Source organism: Hetaerina americana, unplaced genomic scaffold (assembly GCF_022747635.1).
Source record: "Hetaerina americana unplaced genomic scaffold, ioHetAmer1.1.p SCAF_19, whole genome shotgun sequence".
Lineage (NCBI taxonomy): Eukaryota > Metazoa > Arthropoda > Insecta > Odonata > Calopterygidae > Hetaerina > Hetaerina americana.
The window spans coordinates 8,645,809-8,666,013 of NW_027286752.1; the positions used below are offsets into that span (position 1 = coordinate 8,645,809).

A 20,205-nucleotide genomic window follows, 5' to 3' on the forward strand; every position below is an offset into this window, starting at 1 on the left:
CCACGTCGTTGGAACATGGGTTGAGACGAAAGTTCCCAGTGCCGCGGGAATTACGTGACATTACGATCCGACTCATCGCAGACCCCTGCGTATTATTACCGAAGGTTACTTAAACTTTCACAACTAGATAAACAGCCACGCTAATGAAGCGTCCAAATTCCTCCTTCTTTGTTCTCGGCGCACACGTCTTTGCAAATTCCACCCATGCTAATATGCAGGAAGCGAACCAGAAAAATGCAGGGTGCCACGAAACTCAAGGTTTACGGGGGCATTAGTGATTACGTGCAAGGAGTCACAAATCAGTCACGTTGTTGAGCTCACGCAGTCCACAGATGTCGTGTCAATCGTAAAAGTGTGGAATTTAAACTAACTTTGGCGTATGTTGATTATAGCACTGGAGGATAACGTCACAGGAAGTTTCGTAATTGAAAGAGTAGAACCGAACGGCAATAAGAGGTCCAATTTTACTTCCAACGTGAAAGTCAGGGCCTTTCTCTCGCTAAGGCATAATTGAAGGCGCAGGAGTAACCCAAGAGCGTCGTCGCTATCGCGTGCAACCCAAGAAGTTAACGTGCTGCCGTGGAGCAGGTTAACTTCTACGAGCATTAAGCATCAGTTTCCTCATTTAATTTCAGATACGTATCTCCTTACGACAAATAAATCACGAGATGAAACTAAAGTAATAGCATGTAACGTCATCGTTTATATTGTCGACCTGTTGTAATTTGAAACCAATTTCGGCTCAAGAGAGAAAATAAATCTTAGATATCAAAAATAAATCTTAGAAAATTAACAATCGAACCCAGAGCCCACAGATAGGAACATAATGATGAAAAAAATAAAACCTATTCAAATCGCCAACAAATACTCAATAAAGCAGCAACACTTAATTACTAAGGGCAATTCGGGCTTGAATGCCTGAGACTCTAGGCTGAGGATTTAATAACTTTTCCATTATATTTATGCATATCGAATTAAAGTTTATTTATCTTGAATAAATAGAGGTTACTCTAACATGTTCATAATGATAATGATTGACTAAAGCACTTTAATTGCTTCAATATAACTAGTAAAATAGTAAGGGTCATAATGTGAAACTTTCGTCGTCGTCAGTAAGGAAGTTTTTGGGAAAAAAGTAATAATCATTGATTTGAAAACTAACGCACATTATATTTTATTAATATGCCCAGAAATTCAGCCCTAAAACCTGACATTTTTCACTTTTAAACTGTAAAAAATACGTCATGGGTCTTTGGCAGCGAATAATTACCAAAACCTTTTAGCATTAAATTTGGAGCTCTAGTATTTCTCTAGGTAGTCAGGAAATGTATGCTTAGTTATTCAGAACATCTGTTGACCGGAAAACAGAACCAATTCAAGGGCACAAGCGAAGTTTTTTTGTGGGGCAACACTTCAATCTTCTGTTCCAAACGCTTTGCGATTCTGACTGAATCCCATTTCTTGCTCGCAAAATTTCCACGAGACCGAGGACTGAAAAAAAAATTTACGCATTGTGTTACTGGGGCAGACATAACCTCAACCACATCATTAAAATAATCCTGTGGAGTTTATGACATGCTCAATACATTCACGATCTGAGCTGGCCGTCTTTTGTTTACCCCACACGCTAAAGCTCCCTTCAAATCAAGGATACTCAGAATCATTAAATCTCAAAATGATTAACTGGTGATTTAAAACACTCACTCCTCACAAAACTTTCCAGAAATCTCTGAAAATTAAAATAAAATAAATAGGGAAGAGAATTATAAAAGATGAATGGTAAAAATTTAATAACGGGTATAATATTAATAGCATAATCAAAGGCTACGATGCCGATAGGTCGGACATCTATCCAAGGGAGTACGAAAAATTATAATATATACAATACGCACAAAATAACATTAGTAAAAAATCACCAGCTTTGAGCGAAGGTCATACCATTGCGGGATTCGGAAAAAAACAAACAATTCACAACTGAGAAACCAAAGCGCTTCTGACCGAAAAAGGTCTTAAAAAATGAACCGGAAAATCGTCAAAGCTCCTGCAACCCCAAATACTTGACGAGAAATTTCTACTGGGCATTCGTCAAACCCAAAATCGCACTAAAAATGACACGAACGACAGCCGAGGCTTAATTGGGACGGAGATAAAAAAATTAAACTTTCTCAGTATTTTTTTTACGCCTCTTCGATTTTCTTCCCCGGAAATCGAGCCCGCGCGTCCGTTCATTCGATTGCGGAGCGGTGACGCCTGTCACTGCAGACGTCACGACACAGAAGACATTGTCCCCAAAATGAAAAGAGGCTCCTCTTCAGTGCCATTCGATGGTCCCATTCATGGTCGTGCATTCGCAATGGGACTCACACACTCGGAGGAAAGCGCCGTCGATCGGTTAACTCTCCTCGGGGGCGAGGAACGGATTTGGATCCTGGCGTTAATTACCCCTAACACGGCACGCCCACCTGTCAATCTCCACAGACCACGCAAAAATGTCCACGAAACAACACCGCGAAGAAACATAACCAATAAGAAGCTCTCATTAGAGCAACACATTAACCATACATAGTACAAATGAAAGGTTAATATTTTTAAGGTAATCTACCGGTTAAGGTAGGTTTTTTGGATGGACTTAACTACCAAATAAATATTTTATTACTCCTAACAAAACACAAAATCCAGCATCCAACTCTACATCAGGTCCCTCTTCATCTCTGAGTACTTCCTTCCTACCTTCATCCCGTCCAACATCCCTATCCTCTTCCTTCCCTTTCCTCGTTTGCCTTACATTCACCCCTCTATTACTGTCTTCAACATCCCACCACCGATCAATACCCCCTTCATCCACTTTTCCTGCCTCCATAGGATTTCTCCCAACAAACCCCTCTCTTCACCCACCATACCAAGTACTTCCTCATTTGTTTTCTTCTCTGTCCATTTCACCTTCTCCATTCTTCTACCCACCCACATTTCAAAAGCCTCCAGTCTACGTCTATCCTCCTGCTTCAATGACCACGTTTCCGCGCCGTACATAGCTACGCTCCATATCAAAGTTTTTACTAGTCTTTTCTTAAAAAGGAAGGCTAAATATGACTATAATAATCAAAATTGTTTAGAACGGTATGGTGGAGGAAGTGGGAAGATTGCTGGGAGACATTCATGGCAGGTAGGAAAAGTGGATTAAACAGTAGGATTCGCTGGAGTAAACGATTTAAGTGTCGGGCCTCACTGACGTCTGGTTAACTTTCTTGCGTTCCAGACGTCGTGGGTTCGATTCCCGCCTGTGTGGGTGTCCCTCCATCAAGATCTTGGTTATTTGTGGCCGTCCTTATAATTTTTACCCCAATGTAATAGGCCACATTGGGGTGAGTCTCCTGGAGTATTGTTGAAATAATAATAAATAACACTATACTCCCGGGAAAGCAACAATTCCGCAGGCGATCTATTTAAAAGCGATGGGGAACTTCCCAAGAGTGAATGGCTAGGCGATAACAAATATATCTCCGACCCTGGAATTAATTACTCCCCTTCGAATGATTAAAAGGGTACTTATTTTCGCGAACGATTCGTGATCCCGACAATATCAACGTTCATCTACGCGAGCAGTTCGATTTTCCTTTCGGTTCTGACGTGAGACCTTCAGGCTTTCCCATTTCGCCATATTTCATTCCGTCGCTTTCATTACTTTCCTGTTAACACAAGTGGTCCACCTGATTGATTTATTAATCAGTTGAAACGGTGTCTGAATTGAAGACTGAGCTGAACGTTTTGAAAGGCTCATAGAGTATTTAAAAAAAAACAATCACAAACACGAGGACACTAAAATTAATTAGTAGTATTGAACAACTTTTCCAAATCAATGACGTGACGTGATTTTTTGCTCCCTACGAATGATTTTCAACGCAAATCATTGACTATAAACACCAACTCAGATTGGCATACCGGTATTTTACCGATTCGTCCTTGGAGAGAAATGCACAACACTCCCTCGCGTCCCAGTGATGGCTCGCGAGGAATATGCAGACGCCAAGGAATGCGCGTTTAATGCGGTACCATGCTCACTACCAGCCTCTTTGTAACAGAATACCAACAGTACATGGCCGAGAAAGGTGATAATAATTCACAAAATCGTCTGTTAAAAACATAACAATAACTCTTGCTCGGAATAATGATCGGTATCATAACATTGCCTAGCCAATAACTCGATGTAAAATTTAACCTCGCTGAGTTGGTTGATTAAGTCCACACGGAGATGAAAACGGTCAGAGTCTGCACGGCACTACAATATACCTTCCCGAGAAATGAAATATCGCGGTCAAGTGAGGAATGTCCATAAATTCGGAAATTAAACGTAATTTATGAAGGTTACAGCAGGATACGAAACCGACCACACAATCGACGAGTTCAGGTAATGGATATTACAGCGATACGACTTTTTTTTAATTCACAGAAACCATGAACTTTTCATGTGCATTTATCAACAACTGTTGTACACGGCGTCCCGCATTCTAACCATTTTCGAAATTAAACCCTTAATACATAAAATTTTTCCCGAGCTTTTTATGGTGCTGAGAAAACGAGGAATGCGTGGACTAACTAACTAATCGCCTCCCTCGTAGTGATTGTTGGGGGGTGGGGGGTGGGTGTCTTTAAGATGAGTGTAAAGGCTTATAAAAACAACAGCTCGAATTAATTACCCCACGAGCAGGGTCCATTGATCGGGGAACATTCTCTAGGCGTGACGTGCTAAAAGTTTCCTCATTAGGAACCAACTCCTTATTTTATGGATCGGGTGGTAATGGCTACGCTATGCCTCGGGTGAAAGGTCGACCAGTGCACCCAGAATTGACGTTTCCTAGTGGGAGTACACGGCACGACATTTCAAGGACCCAGCGGTCTAAAAGAGTCTTGCTTATTTTTCATAATAATGAAATGGGATGTCTGACTTGTTTCTAAAAACATGTTGAACAAATGATATTTCAACATATATTCTTACATAATAACATTCTGTCATCATTATAACCAAAGAAAAAGTAAATTATACGAGATACCTTTGCCACTGTAACTCCTTCGAAGGAGCTATAGAAAGCTCAGTGAAATAAAATTACAAATATTTCTATCAATAATCACAGAAATGATGGGCAAAATGAAAATTTATACGTTGACGATTTACGAGAATGCCCTCCATATGGACTACATGCAACCTTTCAGTGCTGTAGGAACCCCGGATTTTTCTGATGACATCCTAGAGGTGTGCTAGTAAAATAATGACAAGTGCAAATATTTGCTTACATATGGTAAAGGAGTGCTTTATTTTACAAACATATCAAGAATTTATTTTTGCACAGGATCAAATTAATTTAAATTTCTTCCAAGAGTCCATTAATATTTAAACTGCTATTAAAATTCAATGTGTTTCCAACAACCTCCCTCACGAATGCGAGGAGCAAAGTAACAAATACCATAAGGGGTCTAAACTTGAACCGAGCACAAAGCACGACCAATCGTTTTAAGGTCCGAATACATAAAGAATAAACGGAATCTGTGAAGTAAAATCGTCCGAATTTATATTTCAAAGCAGTTGATAAAAGAATAGAGCGAAAACGAACATTTAGAATCGAAAACGTCTTCTCCTTACCAATGGACAGGAAATAAAAACGGCGATAACATCCAATGGGGCTTCGGCCTGGTTTCATAAAAAAGGGTAATACTGTAGCTTATTCTAGATCGCACAATACTTATTTGTTTTTCCGAGTTGAACTTGGAGCGTCACCCCAACATATGAGAAAGAAAGATTAAGGGAGGAATGTCGTGACCCTGTAAGATTTTCTCATATCTCGATGCACTATCAGAGGGAGCATCACCCATCAACGTAATATAGATAGATACAATTGTGCTCCTCAGCCTTTTATAGCCCCGCCATTTATGGCTTTCTCCACGAGTAACATCACGTACATTCTTGATCAAGGGCATGCATCCCAAAACAAAAATCCGACTCTACATGTAATTTTCATCACTAATTGGCAACGTTCTACCAAGTGCATGTTCGATGAGGGCATAGCCCTTCGTGACATACCCACAACGCTTGCTACCTGAGAACACATTTAATTGCCAGTTAACTACCATATAAATAAAGGCTCATCGACGGAATGTAAATATCTAGAAAAAACTGACGAAGTCATTGAAGCTGTCGCCGCCAACATTAGTGTACAAACTAACAAGTTTTCGCTTCGTGGCAAATGGCAACGTTAAATTGTCACTCCTCCCAGGAGAGTGTCAACAAGCAATCGATGAGATCACAATGAACTACAGCTTGCCCATTGCTCAAGAGCTAACATTTTGATTAAATTACGATGATATTTAATACGTGGTATGGAAAATTTTGCCTGAAGAGTTAAACGGAGCTAAGCACGGATGCTGAATCTTCCTTAGAACTCGACCAACGGGTCCATCCACGGAGATGGTCAAGCTACGAGAGCAAAGTGAACTCGACCATTGTCCGAAGAGCGCCTTGCAAATGAACGCAGGCAGTCAGTGGGTTAAGATTAACAACGAAACCCCACAAACTTCACCTCGATGGAATTCACCATTTTCTTCTGTGACATGACACGGCATGCACGTAAATTTTCGATTGGGGTTACTAATGACATCCAATCGCGTTCACGTTATTTATGACTTCAATGGTCACAAATACAAGGGCGCCACACATATATGTATGTGGTTTTGCAGAAGAACGTGCAATGTGCGAGGAATAACCCGTAGGACAATTCTCAGTCAAATTACGAAAAACGCCTTGGGCACGCCGGAATCACAGCCTTCCCTTTCCGAATGCAGCAGTCTGAATGCACGGAGTGAGAACGAGAGAATTGACAGAAGTAACTAACACGCGTGACCGAGGACGATCACCGTCGCCGGTTGTCATGGTTACGATATTAAAGGCAGACGTTTCCACCCAGAGGATTGCCACGGCCGTGCGTACAATACGCCGGGTATTTCTAAAACCACAGCAGTCTATTATTTTTATCAAGCACCATGCCGTTGAAGGGCACGTAAACGTATATCATTTAATCCCTCAGTGCGGAAGGAGTGAAGGAAAAACGTGCAGCTGACCTACCTTAATCGAGATTCACCACCGGAACCCGGGACCTCCAGATCTGCCAGGGAAGAAAAGGATTGGGGCTCGCCTGCGGATCGGCCTCCCTCCCGAATGTTCACTTCCCACACGAAAACATTCCAGCACGCAAATGGGCGCCGCCTCTTCCCCTCCCCCTCGACTCAACCCGCTCGCTCAGGCTGGCCCGCACTCGGGACTCAAGCGTTCACCATCCTCACTCTCCCTCCGACTGCCTTCGTCCCGGCGAGGACGGAACACCACAGTGCCCAGGACAAGTGCTCCGGGTATCTATCTTTCTTCTTCTAGTTCCTCTCAAGAGAGGACGATTTGGTCCCAAGTCGCACCACGAGCACCAGGCAACTAACTCTCTCCTTCCCTGATGAAGATGGCAGGAGATGAGGAATTTAGACCGAATCAAAAATAGGCCTGATCCTTTGTTCGTTCATCCCTTAGCGAAAGACACGCGGGTCCATGGGTAAACGCGGACGGGATTCGCCAGTGAGATAGATGAGGGGGCCTTTTCGCAAGAAGAGAGGCCCACGGTGGATTCACTCCACCGATCAAGTCCCGCACTCCTCTCGCCTTCGAAGCACTGTCGTCGAGTTATTGGCGGGAGGGAGACAGCGCAGAGTGAGTGAGAGAGAGGGAGAGAGAAAACAGCGATGGCGTTGCTACGAGGAACGCCCACCAAACAAATATCCTTCCCGATCACGTAACTCACCCTCACGAACCGTACTTGTTTATGTCAGGTCATTAAACGAATCCAATCGCCTTCGTCCTCCTCGGTGGAGAAGAAGCTCTCCGTAGAGTTTTCTCCTCTGGACCTTTTCGGTGGTCGGTCCCTTGACCACAACAATGCGACGGGGGTCCCGGGGGAGCTAGCACAGACGCACACACACACAAACACGGGGGTTCGCACAGAAATGCACGTGCTCACAGGGCACGGCTCCAGCGGGCAGGGGGGACCCAGACCTCACGCGGTTGTGATCACTACTGGCAGCAGGAACAGCAGCCGCCTCTGCGACCAACACACGAGCGCCTAGCCATTCCCCTCTCTCTCTCTCTCTCCTCCCTCCCTTCGGTATGAGATGAGGAGAGGCGCGGAGGGAGGGGTCGCCTCCCTCGGAAAAAAAGAGCTGCGAGGGGCGGAGGGGGATGGGTTGCCGTCAGGGGCAGGAGGGGCGAAGGGTGTGAGAGGGAGAGAGACCGACCGGTCTGTAGCCCCTGGCAACTGACGCTGGCGCCCTCAGCGGAGGAGCGGGGAACCCGGCGGAGAAACCTGAAGGGAGGGGCGGAGGAGGAGGATGCGCGTGGAGTAGGATTGCGGTGTAGGCGGAGAGGGGCGGAGGAGGGCGGGGCGGGAGTGCTCGGTGGAGGAGGGGGAGAGGGCGACGGAACTCATCGATATGTAGGCGAGGCCCCTCGCTCCCTCCACACTGCTTCCTCTGCGGCGGTCGGGGGATGTGATGCCACGGAGGAGGAACTCAGCTGATCGTCCTCTCGCGTATCATCGTTCCTGCTCATCGCGCTCATATTCCGCTCATTCCGTCCTCATCCGAAACAGTCTCGCGCAGGCAAGTCCATTGGGCCCGCGGCGAGGGGCGGCGTAACCCATTGGGCACCGGAGACATCTGTTGACTTCCCCCAAAACAGTATGGGTCGTCCTCCCTCTGCAGCCCCCGAAAAGTGGGCGATGGGCAGAATGGATTTGGGGATGATGGTGATCATGATTCCGGTCTGCAAATGAATGGCCTGGCACTATGGCACCTAGATGAGGAGGGCGAGAAGACCGCTCCCTTACTATTCATAACCATCCCTTCCTCCTCCACCTCCTCAACTTTCACGTCGAGACATTGCCATTTTCTCAAACACGTATCTCTTGTTGGATTTGAGCGGTTTGACACAGGAAAAATAAATCGTCATGCCGATATAAGCAATTCATGAGGTCACCGAATATCTTAGGGGAGGGGTGGACATGCTCTACCACTCCTTGACGTGGACGCCGACTGGCCTGCACGATCGCTCACTTTACGGGCGAACTACGGTAAAAACACACTCTCAATTCACTGGGTTTGAAAATCTATTAGTTATAAAGTAAAGTACTTTTTCGATCTGAATTCTTATCACTTTTTTCAAGATCCCAGTATGGATTACACCCCTCAATGATAATAAGAATGCAAATCTGGAATTAAACATCATATTTAAAGGAGGAATTGGGAATCTAAAGCAGAGTCCCTGAATGATCTGCTAATTATTAGAGTTCAGTCAAAATATGAGATTCATTAGAGAAGAACTTTTGACTGCAAACAGTGAGAAGATCCATTATATAATGCAAAGAAACATTAGTTTAGTAGATAATAATCAACATATGGTATCTATAACTAAATATTTAACCACATACACACACACCAGATAGTATAGTGAAAAATATCTTTGCAAAGGTTTTTGTTTAGAGAAATGTGCAATGTAAACATATGGGGAGCTACAGTCTTTCCCCAATGATAGGGTTTATAACTTCATATGCAGATAATATTTATAATCATGTGAGAACACATTCTACTGTGGCACAATTCAAAAAATCATTACTCTATGATGCAACAAACTTATCTGGGTTTAGATTTAAAGGTGCAACCTCAAGCAGTGCTTCTTCCCCATAAATAACCTTTCCAACCTATACCTATTGCTACAATTCATAGTTATCATTTCTTACCTTCATAGGTACCATCACAGTATACTTCACTACCCTAAATTTATCATGGTGGAATTCAGGACCAGCATGAAATTGAATATGTTCTTAATCACACTAAATAAATCCTCCAAGGACACCCTCTTAGTCACAAGATATTATTCAAAGCATTGATTTTCTATTTACATTTAGACCATGTCCTGCAAGCCATCATGAGGGCACTTTACATGGGTACAGTCAAGCACATGGCACCCATCTGTTTAAGGAGGGAGGCTGGCAACTCCAACAGTCAACTATGGATATTAAGCAAAGCTTAAAACAATTGGTAAGAATTGGTAATGAATAATCACAATAATCAGGGTAGGAGGGCCAGTTCCTTTCTCTGTACCACCTGTGCATTTCTATAAATGAACATATTCTCAATGAATTTTAAAATATTTCTTGGTGCATTAAGATTTGCAGATTCCTATTCTAAAATTCATATTAAATAGGATATCCATATGGGATCCATATACATGCAAAACACTCCTTTGGGAAAATGCAATGTGAATGGAAAGCAAAGGTATAGTTGAGTGGTTTAGAGGATGATGAAAGAAAAATAATAGGGAGTTTCCACAATAACTTTTCCGCACACTTAGGCTAAAGTTTTTGGGAAAATACCTAGTATTTATCTTTAATTCGAAAATGAATTTTCATGAAGTGAAGCCTGATACATCGAGGGTAAAAGATGGACTTTCATCACCAATATATCTTAGCTATCAAGGATTGATGTTCTTCATCTCTTATCTTCATTAAATGCTTCAGTTCTACTTTTATTTACCTCTTTCACAGAATTAATTTCTGACTTCCCTCTCATGTATTACTTTTCATGAATCCTTTAATTAGTGCCAATTTGCTGCAGCAATCAAGGAACAACTTCATTCTGACATGCATTTAATAGTTTCCATTGATAATATTTCTTCATCAAATCACTTTTGATTTTTTTTTTTTTAATTTTGATTTGTTTTTAAGTTTAAGTTTTCTTCACAATGCTTTCATATCATGGACTCCCCACCCTGAAGAATGTTTCATGGCCATCAAGTATCATTGGCATCATTATTCAAGGTCATGCTTTAAAATGGTTGAAAATTAGTTTGGACATACTAAACAGCCTTAAAATAGATTGGCAGAAGACCAAAATGAGAAGGGAAAACCACAAATGTGAGACTTTAAAGGCAGCCCTTTCAGGCACCTACCTATTCAATGGCATCTTGCATCATTTGTGGTAATTATTGAAGAATTTTATGATTCTATTGCAGTTTAGGGAAAGATCTCAAAGTACAAATACATAAGTATAAATTAGACACTGAAAAGAGAGTTGTTTTCATTGCAGAGTAAAATGTATGGATATCTAGTTACATCCACACCCCCAATGATCCAATTCTGAGTGGAGATAATTTCTCAATAACTAATTACAATGTAGAGCTTTGTTCAGGGTGTTTATGCTCAAAAGTAAGCTTTGCTATATCTTACACTTATTCTTCACAAACAGGAATAACATTAATTATTTGGTTCTACATGTTCTGCAGCTGAAAATGTTGGCATTAGGCATAGGGTGGTATGGTGCCAAAAATTGATAATCAAAGAAAAGTTAAGCATGGCTTGTCAACTATTCAGAAGTATGGAGAAGAAAGGATAAAATAAGGAGGAAAGAGAAGAAGACTAATAACAGAATTTTATAATGGAATAAAGTTGAATATGTAGCATGAAACACAAAGAAAACAGAAAAAAGTGGATGGAAGACAAATTGATAATTATTGGCACACAACATATCTGAAAAAAGGAATTCAGAAAAAGAGAGAATTATTCTCATTAAGAATGTTTTCGCGAGCATGCAGAATCCATAATTGTTCCCATCTTATTTTTAGTATAAGAAAATATTTTCACTATCAGAATCAAAAATGCAGTTATTTTGGCATGAAAAATGTGCAGTCCATTGATCTGTAGCTTCTATGATGCTTGAAAACATGAAAAGCAAAAGTGTTCTCAGCAGCCAGTAATATATATTTTAGTTTACCAGCATCTTTGGCAAAAACATCTTTCACCTCTCTTAAAAATATATCTCATTAAACTGCTATCTTATGTTTGCCAGCTACTATGTGATACTTTTAATCACCTACCCCTTAAATAGCCAATGAGACATATGTTCCCATCTCCATATGTATTTAGTTAAACATTCATATTAACAGATATAAAATATTGGAAATTTTTTCATTTCTCCTGTGAACATTAATTTCCTTTAACACATTTTAAAAAGAAGCATAGTTTTCCTGTTGTATTAATTTTCATAATGGCAATAACAGTAATAAACAATTTTCATTATATACAGTTAAGCATGAAATTGTATTCCGTGTCAAAGTGTCAATTGTTCTGTTACACTACCCACACTAGCTCAGTTATGCAACCCACACCTGTTCTATTATACCACCAGCATTAGCTGTACTATCTATATAAAAAACTTACTAGAAAGGCATCACAATCATCACAAGAAAAAACATCAATGCATCTTCAAATCAAATTGTAGTACAAATTAATGCATCTAATAGTAAATGTTTCTATCCATCATCAGGCCCTAAGGATCCCATCTGGGTTCACAATTATTAACTTATTTATAAATGATATTAAAATGGCATTAGACCCAATTTCTTTTGTTTTCCGATGACTTACAAATTTTTTTAGCATTTCAATCTTCTAACTCTGCAAAACTGCCTTTATAGGCTTAAAAACTGTTGTGAGCAAAACTATCTAACTTTCAATTAAAAAAAATTCTATTCTGAAATGTTTAGCCAGAAAAGGAGTCCAGAGCATTATGAATATAGACTATAGGCCAATTAACAAATATAAAAGGCCTCAGAGGAATATTTGACTCACGGTTGATATTCCATCAACATTATAACTATGTTCAATTTAAAGAAAACAAATCCATTGGATTTATCTTCCGATTCTGTGAAAAACTTTGAACATATAGAGCCATTACAGTTCTGTTCATGTCATTAGTTAGGTCACTCTGTGAATACTGCTCTACTGTCTGGTCTCCTTACTACAAATTCTATATTCGTAAAATTGAATGTGTCCAAAGAAAATTCATGCATAAAAATTGCATTCAAATTCAATCTTCACAAAGATCTTTATATTTTTATCATTAACTTTAATTGTGATCAGACAAATATGAAGCCATAAATTTTAACTTAGCCACTTGCAAACCATAATCCTTAGTTAGCTTTAGTTCGAGAATAATATGATAAATATAATAGTTGGGTAAGTCAAATTGCATAAAGTGAGTGATAAAACATTGCTTATCTTCATTTGCCTTGATAATATGCTTGATAGGGAATATAGTCAACAGCTTGTGTCATGCATTTCTTGAGCAGAAGACAAACTGTCAGGGTATATATCGTCAGCATATGTATCGTAACTTTAGACTGACCAAGTGGCTGAAAATTTTAGCATAAGCAACAATTCAAAAAATGTTAGTAATTATACAATAATTTTAGTTAGTAGGTACATTCCTATTCAAGAGATTCTGCGAAAAGCCAAATATGTTTCTACTTTGAGGTTTTAAATTTTTTAAGATTTTAGATAATTTATAAGTGACTCTGGGAAGTATTACCTCGGGGAACATGAGAATGAGGTATGAGTACAGACTGAGGAGATATGATCCACCCAACTCTAAGAGCCATATTGTCAATCATCACTTAAGGGTAAGTTCACCCTTGATACAGATCAAAATTAAGGAAGCAGGACCAAAATTACTCCTTTTCAGACCCTAGCAACACTTTTCTGTTTGTATTTTAACATTCATGGATAGGTCAAGATAAATGTGCACCTTAAAGTGATGACTGTCAAATGCAACTGGGGAACGATTATGCTAAACTGTGACATATAGTATTTAGTATCAGGGTGATGACGAAGTCCTATTCACTCTCATAGCTGCAGTGAATCTGAAGCAGTTAGATTTTCTGAACTTGAGCAAATAACTAATGAATTTTAGTTAAAAGCAGTGCAGTGGAAATTTGTATACTTATGATAATGATCTCAGTAACTTGGGTGTAAGCAATCTTGATGTGAAGAATATTAAAAAAATGCTCCCCTATCTGATGCACAGTCTAATAATTATGAGGAAGCTGAGTCTGTCTGGTATCAAGAGTTTTAATGTATTCAATTGTTCCAGGCTCAACTTTGTGGCTGTTCATGTTCATTCGATGAAGAACACAATGTATATTTCCACTGTTCTTAATGCACCTGATGATGATGCCTAAGCATTGAAACTAGTTGTATGTAAATAAAGAACAGTGGAAATATACATTGTTTTTCATTTAATGAACCAAATCAATGCCGTGGTTGGCCATACAATGCAATGTTAACTGTATTCCTTAAGCTAAAAGCTCAAGAAAGCAAACATTGGCAATTTAAATGTCTCTTTCTCAAAACCTCAGTCCTTTCATGGTGGAAATGAACCATGGCTATGAGAAATGTCTTTCTTTTGGAGAATTTCTGTCAAAATTTGTGGATAAAATGGTTCAACCAAAACAAAAAGGGATTACTTCCAAATTGGTCAAATTAAGGATAACAGAAATTGTTTTGGTAGTCATAAATGTGCGATTGAGGGAAAGTATGTACCAATTAGAATTGTTTAGATGAGGTAGATTCAACCAAAAAAACCAATGCTGACTTCACTGTTAAAATTTAAGTAGCACATCACATATTCAATATCTCAGCTGAAAGAATAAGAAAGAAATACCTCTTATCTTCTCCGTCTTCTAGAAGATACCTGGAACATATGGAGCTACAATTACCCTTGAAGGAGATACATCTTGTTTGTTTGGGAGACATAAGAAAAATCCTGCGTACTTTTCTAAAAGATAATTTTGGATCATCAATCCATGATCCCCATTATCACCGTTGCTGTTCAACCTGTATGCAGAGGAAATGATCAAAGAGGCATGGGAAGAACTGGAGGTAGGAATGAAAGTTGGTGGGGAATTTGTAAAATCAGTTAGGTGCGCTGATGACCAAGCTATAGTATGCCAGTCAGCCAAGGGGTTGCAAGCATTGCTGAGTGAATTGGAAATTCAGTGCGACAGGTATGGGATGAGAATCAATATTAATAAAACAAGGGGTATAAGATTTTGTAGAAAGAAAAAGGCTAAGCTAAACATTAGAATAGGAGGGCAAAAACTAGAGCAGGTAGAACAGTTTACGTATCTCGGTAGTGTTTTGGACCAACACGGTCAAAGTAGTAGGGACGTAAGGAGATGAATTGCGCTAGGCAAAGAGGCTTTCACAAGGAGGAGGGAGTTGATGATGGGGACGTTGAGTAAGGATGTTAAGAAAAGACTCGTAAAAACTCTGATATGGAGCATAGCTATTTAAGGCACGGGAACGTGGTCATAGAAGCAGGAGGATAGAAGTAGATTGGAGGCATTTGGAATGTGGGTGTGGAGAAGAATGGAGAAGGTGAAATGGACAGAGAAGAAAACAAATGAGGAAGTACTTGGTATGGTGGGCGAAGAGAGGGGTTTGTTGGGAGCAATCCTATGGAGGCAGGAAAAGTGGATGAAGGGGGTGTTGACCGCAGTGGGATGTTGAAGAATGTGATAGAGGGTAGAATGTTAGGCAAAAGAGAAAAGGGAAGGAAGAGGATAGGGATGTTGGACGGGATGAAGATAGGAAGGAAGTACTCCGAGATGAAGAGGGACCTGATGTAGAGTGGGATGTTGTGTTTTGCTGGGGGTCACAAATTGTTGAATTAATAATTTTGTCCATCCAAAAACCTACCCTAACCGGTAGATTACCTAATAATAATAATAATCCATGATCAGAGAAAGTTTGTTCACTTCACACTAAAGTCCCAGTCAGTCAAAGATATATGGAGATGAAGGCAATTAAAATCAGATGGCTTTGGCCATACAAAGGTCCTTAAATTATCACTAAAGTTATGCATGATGATGGGCTAAAACATTTCCTGGTTCTTTATTTCACAATGAAATACTATTCCCACACAAATATGCAAGGGTGTGCTAATGATCGGACAAAACATTTTGAGATAAATTTCAGCCAACTCTACAGCAAAGAAACTGTATGCTACAATTCTCACTTGGCTGGTGATACCAATAATTATGGAATATGTATTTTAAAGCCTTATTGAGTTCAAGTTATGAAAATTATTGGGAAGTTATAAATAAGATTGTGCTCAAATAAAATAACTTACTGCAACACAGTGTTTATAGAAATTTGGAGGAAAGGTTGCTTAACATTATAAATTAATTCAGCATTCTGCACTGTGGGGAAAAACTTATCAATAAAAAATCTGAAAGTCTTCAAAAGTTTGTAACCCCTCCATATTCGTATTTGATATTATTCTTCCCTGTGAGAAAATTGCAACAGATTTCCCATATAAATGTGTGTTCATAAATGATAAAAGTATTGCTCTTGTTGATAACATTGCAACATCAAAATATATGGTCATTACAGGTGGACAGAAGTTCACTCAAGTACCAAATTTTTACCTAAGTCCTTGTGGGTCTTCCGAAACCGTAATTTACTCAGCGAGTACATTTTCAAACAATACGTCATGGTCTCTCAGCAAATATTGACTGAAATCCCTTTAGAACTATTTTTCTCTCTTCTGAACCACCTGACTGAGGTTGCATTGTTAAGATCCTTCACAATTAGTTATTTCATTTGGTTTTATTCATGTTTCTGAGTAAAGTTTCTATTTTTTTCAGTTTCATTCCTCACTCATTAGTATGAAAACAAACTTCGCCCAAGGTGCATAGAAAATCCACACCTTTTAAAACATAGAAAATAATGAATATGTTAAAATAGCTTGTATCCTTCACTGTTAACCTGAAGAAAGTGAAAAAAGTTAGGATGTTAAGGTAGGCTAAAAGAAGAAGTGGATTATAGTGGAGTTCAAGTCCAACAATAGTGAGGACCTACCTGACTTAAGATCATTACCCCCTAGATTGCTATCTCCGAGTGCTGATGACCAGATAATAACCAGTAGGTACATTTATGTTGCTCTATCGATGGCTCTGGGAGTCCATGTACCCCTTAAGATACAGATAAATCTTAGTTTGCCACCAGGTTTCCCAGGAGTGGAACCACTAGAGATAACAAGACACCCATGTCCAAGATGGGAATCAAAACGCTCAACCTTATGGTTGGTGGGTGAGTAAGTTACCCACCAGAATAAAATTAACTTTGTTATTCATGTACATTGTGAATCATTACAGTCCTAGCATAAATATAGGGTTAGGGCATTTCTTCTAAGTTTGTGTCGGGAGTATGACTTTGAAAGTCTTTAAAGGTAGAATTTTTGATTTTAATTATGATTATTGGAATAGTTTAATTTTGATGCTAATTTTAATTTTCAATTTCTATTTGTCTTCGCCTGCATGTTTAATTCATTTAATGATGGTCAGTGGTGGAAGAAGAGGGACTATATTTTGAAAATTGATGATGATGATGTCCATGAAACAGGAAAAAGAATTTAATTACCCCAAAATTTATCGATTTGTTAAGTATTCACTTTGCTAATTACAGTCAATTGATCAATGTTTTGGTGGAATAAAATAAAATTGATGCACACATCAAACACCATTACTGCAGTGTGACATTTGTAAAAATCAGGAGTGTCCATTTCCGGTACTTTCAAAAATTCAAATGAGTAATTAAACTCTTCTGAAGTAGTGAAAATTTATAAGTTAACGACAATGTTCAGCAATAGTAAAAATTCTAGTTGGCCATGTCTACAAAATTATAATTAAACTATTGCATTGGCTCTCTTCATATCAATTGCAACAATTTCAGTTAATAATGACAGGGCATCCCTCAAAGGACTGTAATGTGCCAATCGAGGATGACCACATTACAGAGGGAGATTTCCCTTGGGGAAATTTGCGACTAATTGAAAACAAGATAAAGTTGGGAAAGTAGAATGAGCTTACCTGTTTTTCATATACCTATTGTAATGCCATTATTATTAAGTAATCTACCGGCTAAGGTAGGTTTTCGATGGACACAACAACCAGATAAATATCTCCTTAAAAAGACAACACATTATCCTACTCTACAATCAACCCCTCTTCATCTCTGTGTTCTCCTTTCATACCATCCAACATCCCTTGTCTACTCCTGCCTAACATTCTCCCCTCTATCACAGTCTACAAACATCCCACTGCCGATCAATACGCCCCTTATTCATTTTTCCTACCTCCTTCAAAGTTTTGACAAGACGAAACATCCATACCCAACGTCCCAGTCAACAATACCCTCCTTGTGAAAGCTTCTTTGCCCAGCGCAATTCTTCTCTTAACGTCTCTACTACTTTGACCATTTTGTTTCAAAAAATTTCCAGGATGAGTAATCTTTATCACCTGCTCCAGTTTTTTTCCCTCCTATTTTAATGTTAAGCTCTGTCTGTAAAATCGCATAACCTTTATTTTATTTTCATTGATTCTCATCCCATATCTATCGCACTGAATTTCCAATTCTCTAATCAATGCTTGTAACCCCTTGGCTGACTGTAAAACAAGAGCTGGTCATCAACAAACCTAACTGATTTTACGAATTCTCACTTTAGCTCGTCGATCAGCGAGAATCATGGCGCGGACTTTTAAAATGATTTCCTCGTTAACCACGTCTGCCGGGTGTCCTGGTCGCTCCTCAGCAAAAACAGATGTACGCCCACGTTTAAATTGGTTGAACCAATATCTAACTGTGGTTATAGATGGCGACGTTTCCCTATAAACAGCATCCAACTTTGTTTTATCTCCTCGCATTTCTTCCCATCCAAAAACAAAAAGCGAATTACCGAACGATACTGCTCTTTTTCCATCTTAGTGAAAATCACGAGACATGTCTTACTCGATTGGCTGCCAAATCGAAACTAGCCTTTAAATCAGTCTGAAGTTTATTTAACCGTCGTTTGATAGATAACAGCACACGATGTTAACATCGCAACCTCGTACATAGCAACCTCGTACATAGCAACGAATCAGCCGCCATTTCATAGAACTCGAAACGCGGCCAAAGGAAGCCTTTCGCGGTAGAAAGTAGTTCCAGACGAAAAATCTGCATTCTTGTCGAATTTATTCTTAGAGTGCGTAAAGTTAACATAGATTTAATTTACAATAGAAATATGACTCAAAATTTTTATCTCAATCAATGTAGCCATTGACTAGAGAACTCGCTTTAGCTTTTGCGAATTAATTCATTATTGCAAAAACCATAATTTGAAATTTAAGAATGAAAGTACCCTTCGAAAACTATTCCTTGCTCATAAGGGGAGTGTTATCATCACTAGAGGGGTACGACCGGCATCTTTCAATGACATGATTTACGTTCTTTGTTATAATTAATATTTAATACTTTTTCAGAGTTAAATCTCCTCTTGAAAACCTAATTCGGGGTTATTTATTCATTAGTACCTGCTACAAGGTAGTAGGGCCACGGAAAATCATCGATAATATCATCTAAGCAGTTTATAATCATAGGAGATAGGGATAACTATTGTGTTAAATTACGTCTTACAAGCCGGCCGAATATAACTGATAGCAAGCAGTGCATTCCGAAAAATCTGTAACATTTAAATTAATTTGAGATCTACGGTCATATCTGTGTGGGAAACATATTCACATGTTTTAATGGGTTAAATTATTCGTAATAACCCACGTAAGGTTTTATGGAGGCATTATACCTACACTTTAATATTATTCACAATGTGCTAACCATAAAATAATTCATGAAAATCAGTGAACTGAAATCAAATACCTCTGAAATTTTACTAATGATTTTTATTTCTTTGTATATTCCCTGAAAGCCACCGCCGGGGTGTGCGGCAAGGGGCGAATACACATCAGAATAATTTTACCCGAACATGACCCTAATGCGGTCGAACAATGTCATTGGGTCCATGCTGGGACATGCAAAAGAAATACGGATAAATGTGGTGCAAGTTGGAGTTAATCTTGAGATACTCGGAGCAATTGCAATAGAAATATGGAAGACAGTTTATTTAAATTCTTAACTTTTGGATGGTTTTTAATACTTTGCAATATTGAAATGTTGTCCATGAAATTATCTTCAGACTTTTAAATTTCAAAGCAAAAGATATGAAACTCTCGCATTGGCTGATTAATTCAGAATGTTCTAATAATTCTGAGTTTTACGACGCATGCGTAAGTAATTACGATGATTATATCTCATACGGGGTATTCGTATATCAATATTTTAAAATTGAATTTTCAGTCCCATTGATGAAAAGTAATAGAGTAATTTTACTAAAGTTTTTAAATGATTTGTATCCTACCACGTAGACATTACGCATGAGTTCTGTTCATTTTTCACTATTTTCAGTCATTAC

The 20,205-nt window shown here is 39.2% G+C and overlaps 1 long non-coding RNA gene across 1 annotated transcript in view; it reads right to left on the reverse strand.

Annotated features, from left to right (window-relative positions):
• LOC139687278 (uncharacterized) overlaps positions 1 to 8,085 on the reverse strand; it is a 355,024-nt gene extending 346,939 nt beyond the window's left edge. The window contains exon 1 of the long non-coding RNA XR_011700630.1: positions 7,112 to 8,085. This is a non-coding gene — a long non-coding RNA (uncharacterized lncRNA). The remainder of the gene's footprint in view (positions 1 to 7,111) is intronic.
• Positions 8,086 to 20,205: the final 12,120 nt, after the last annotated feature.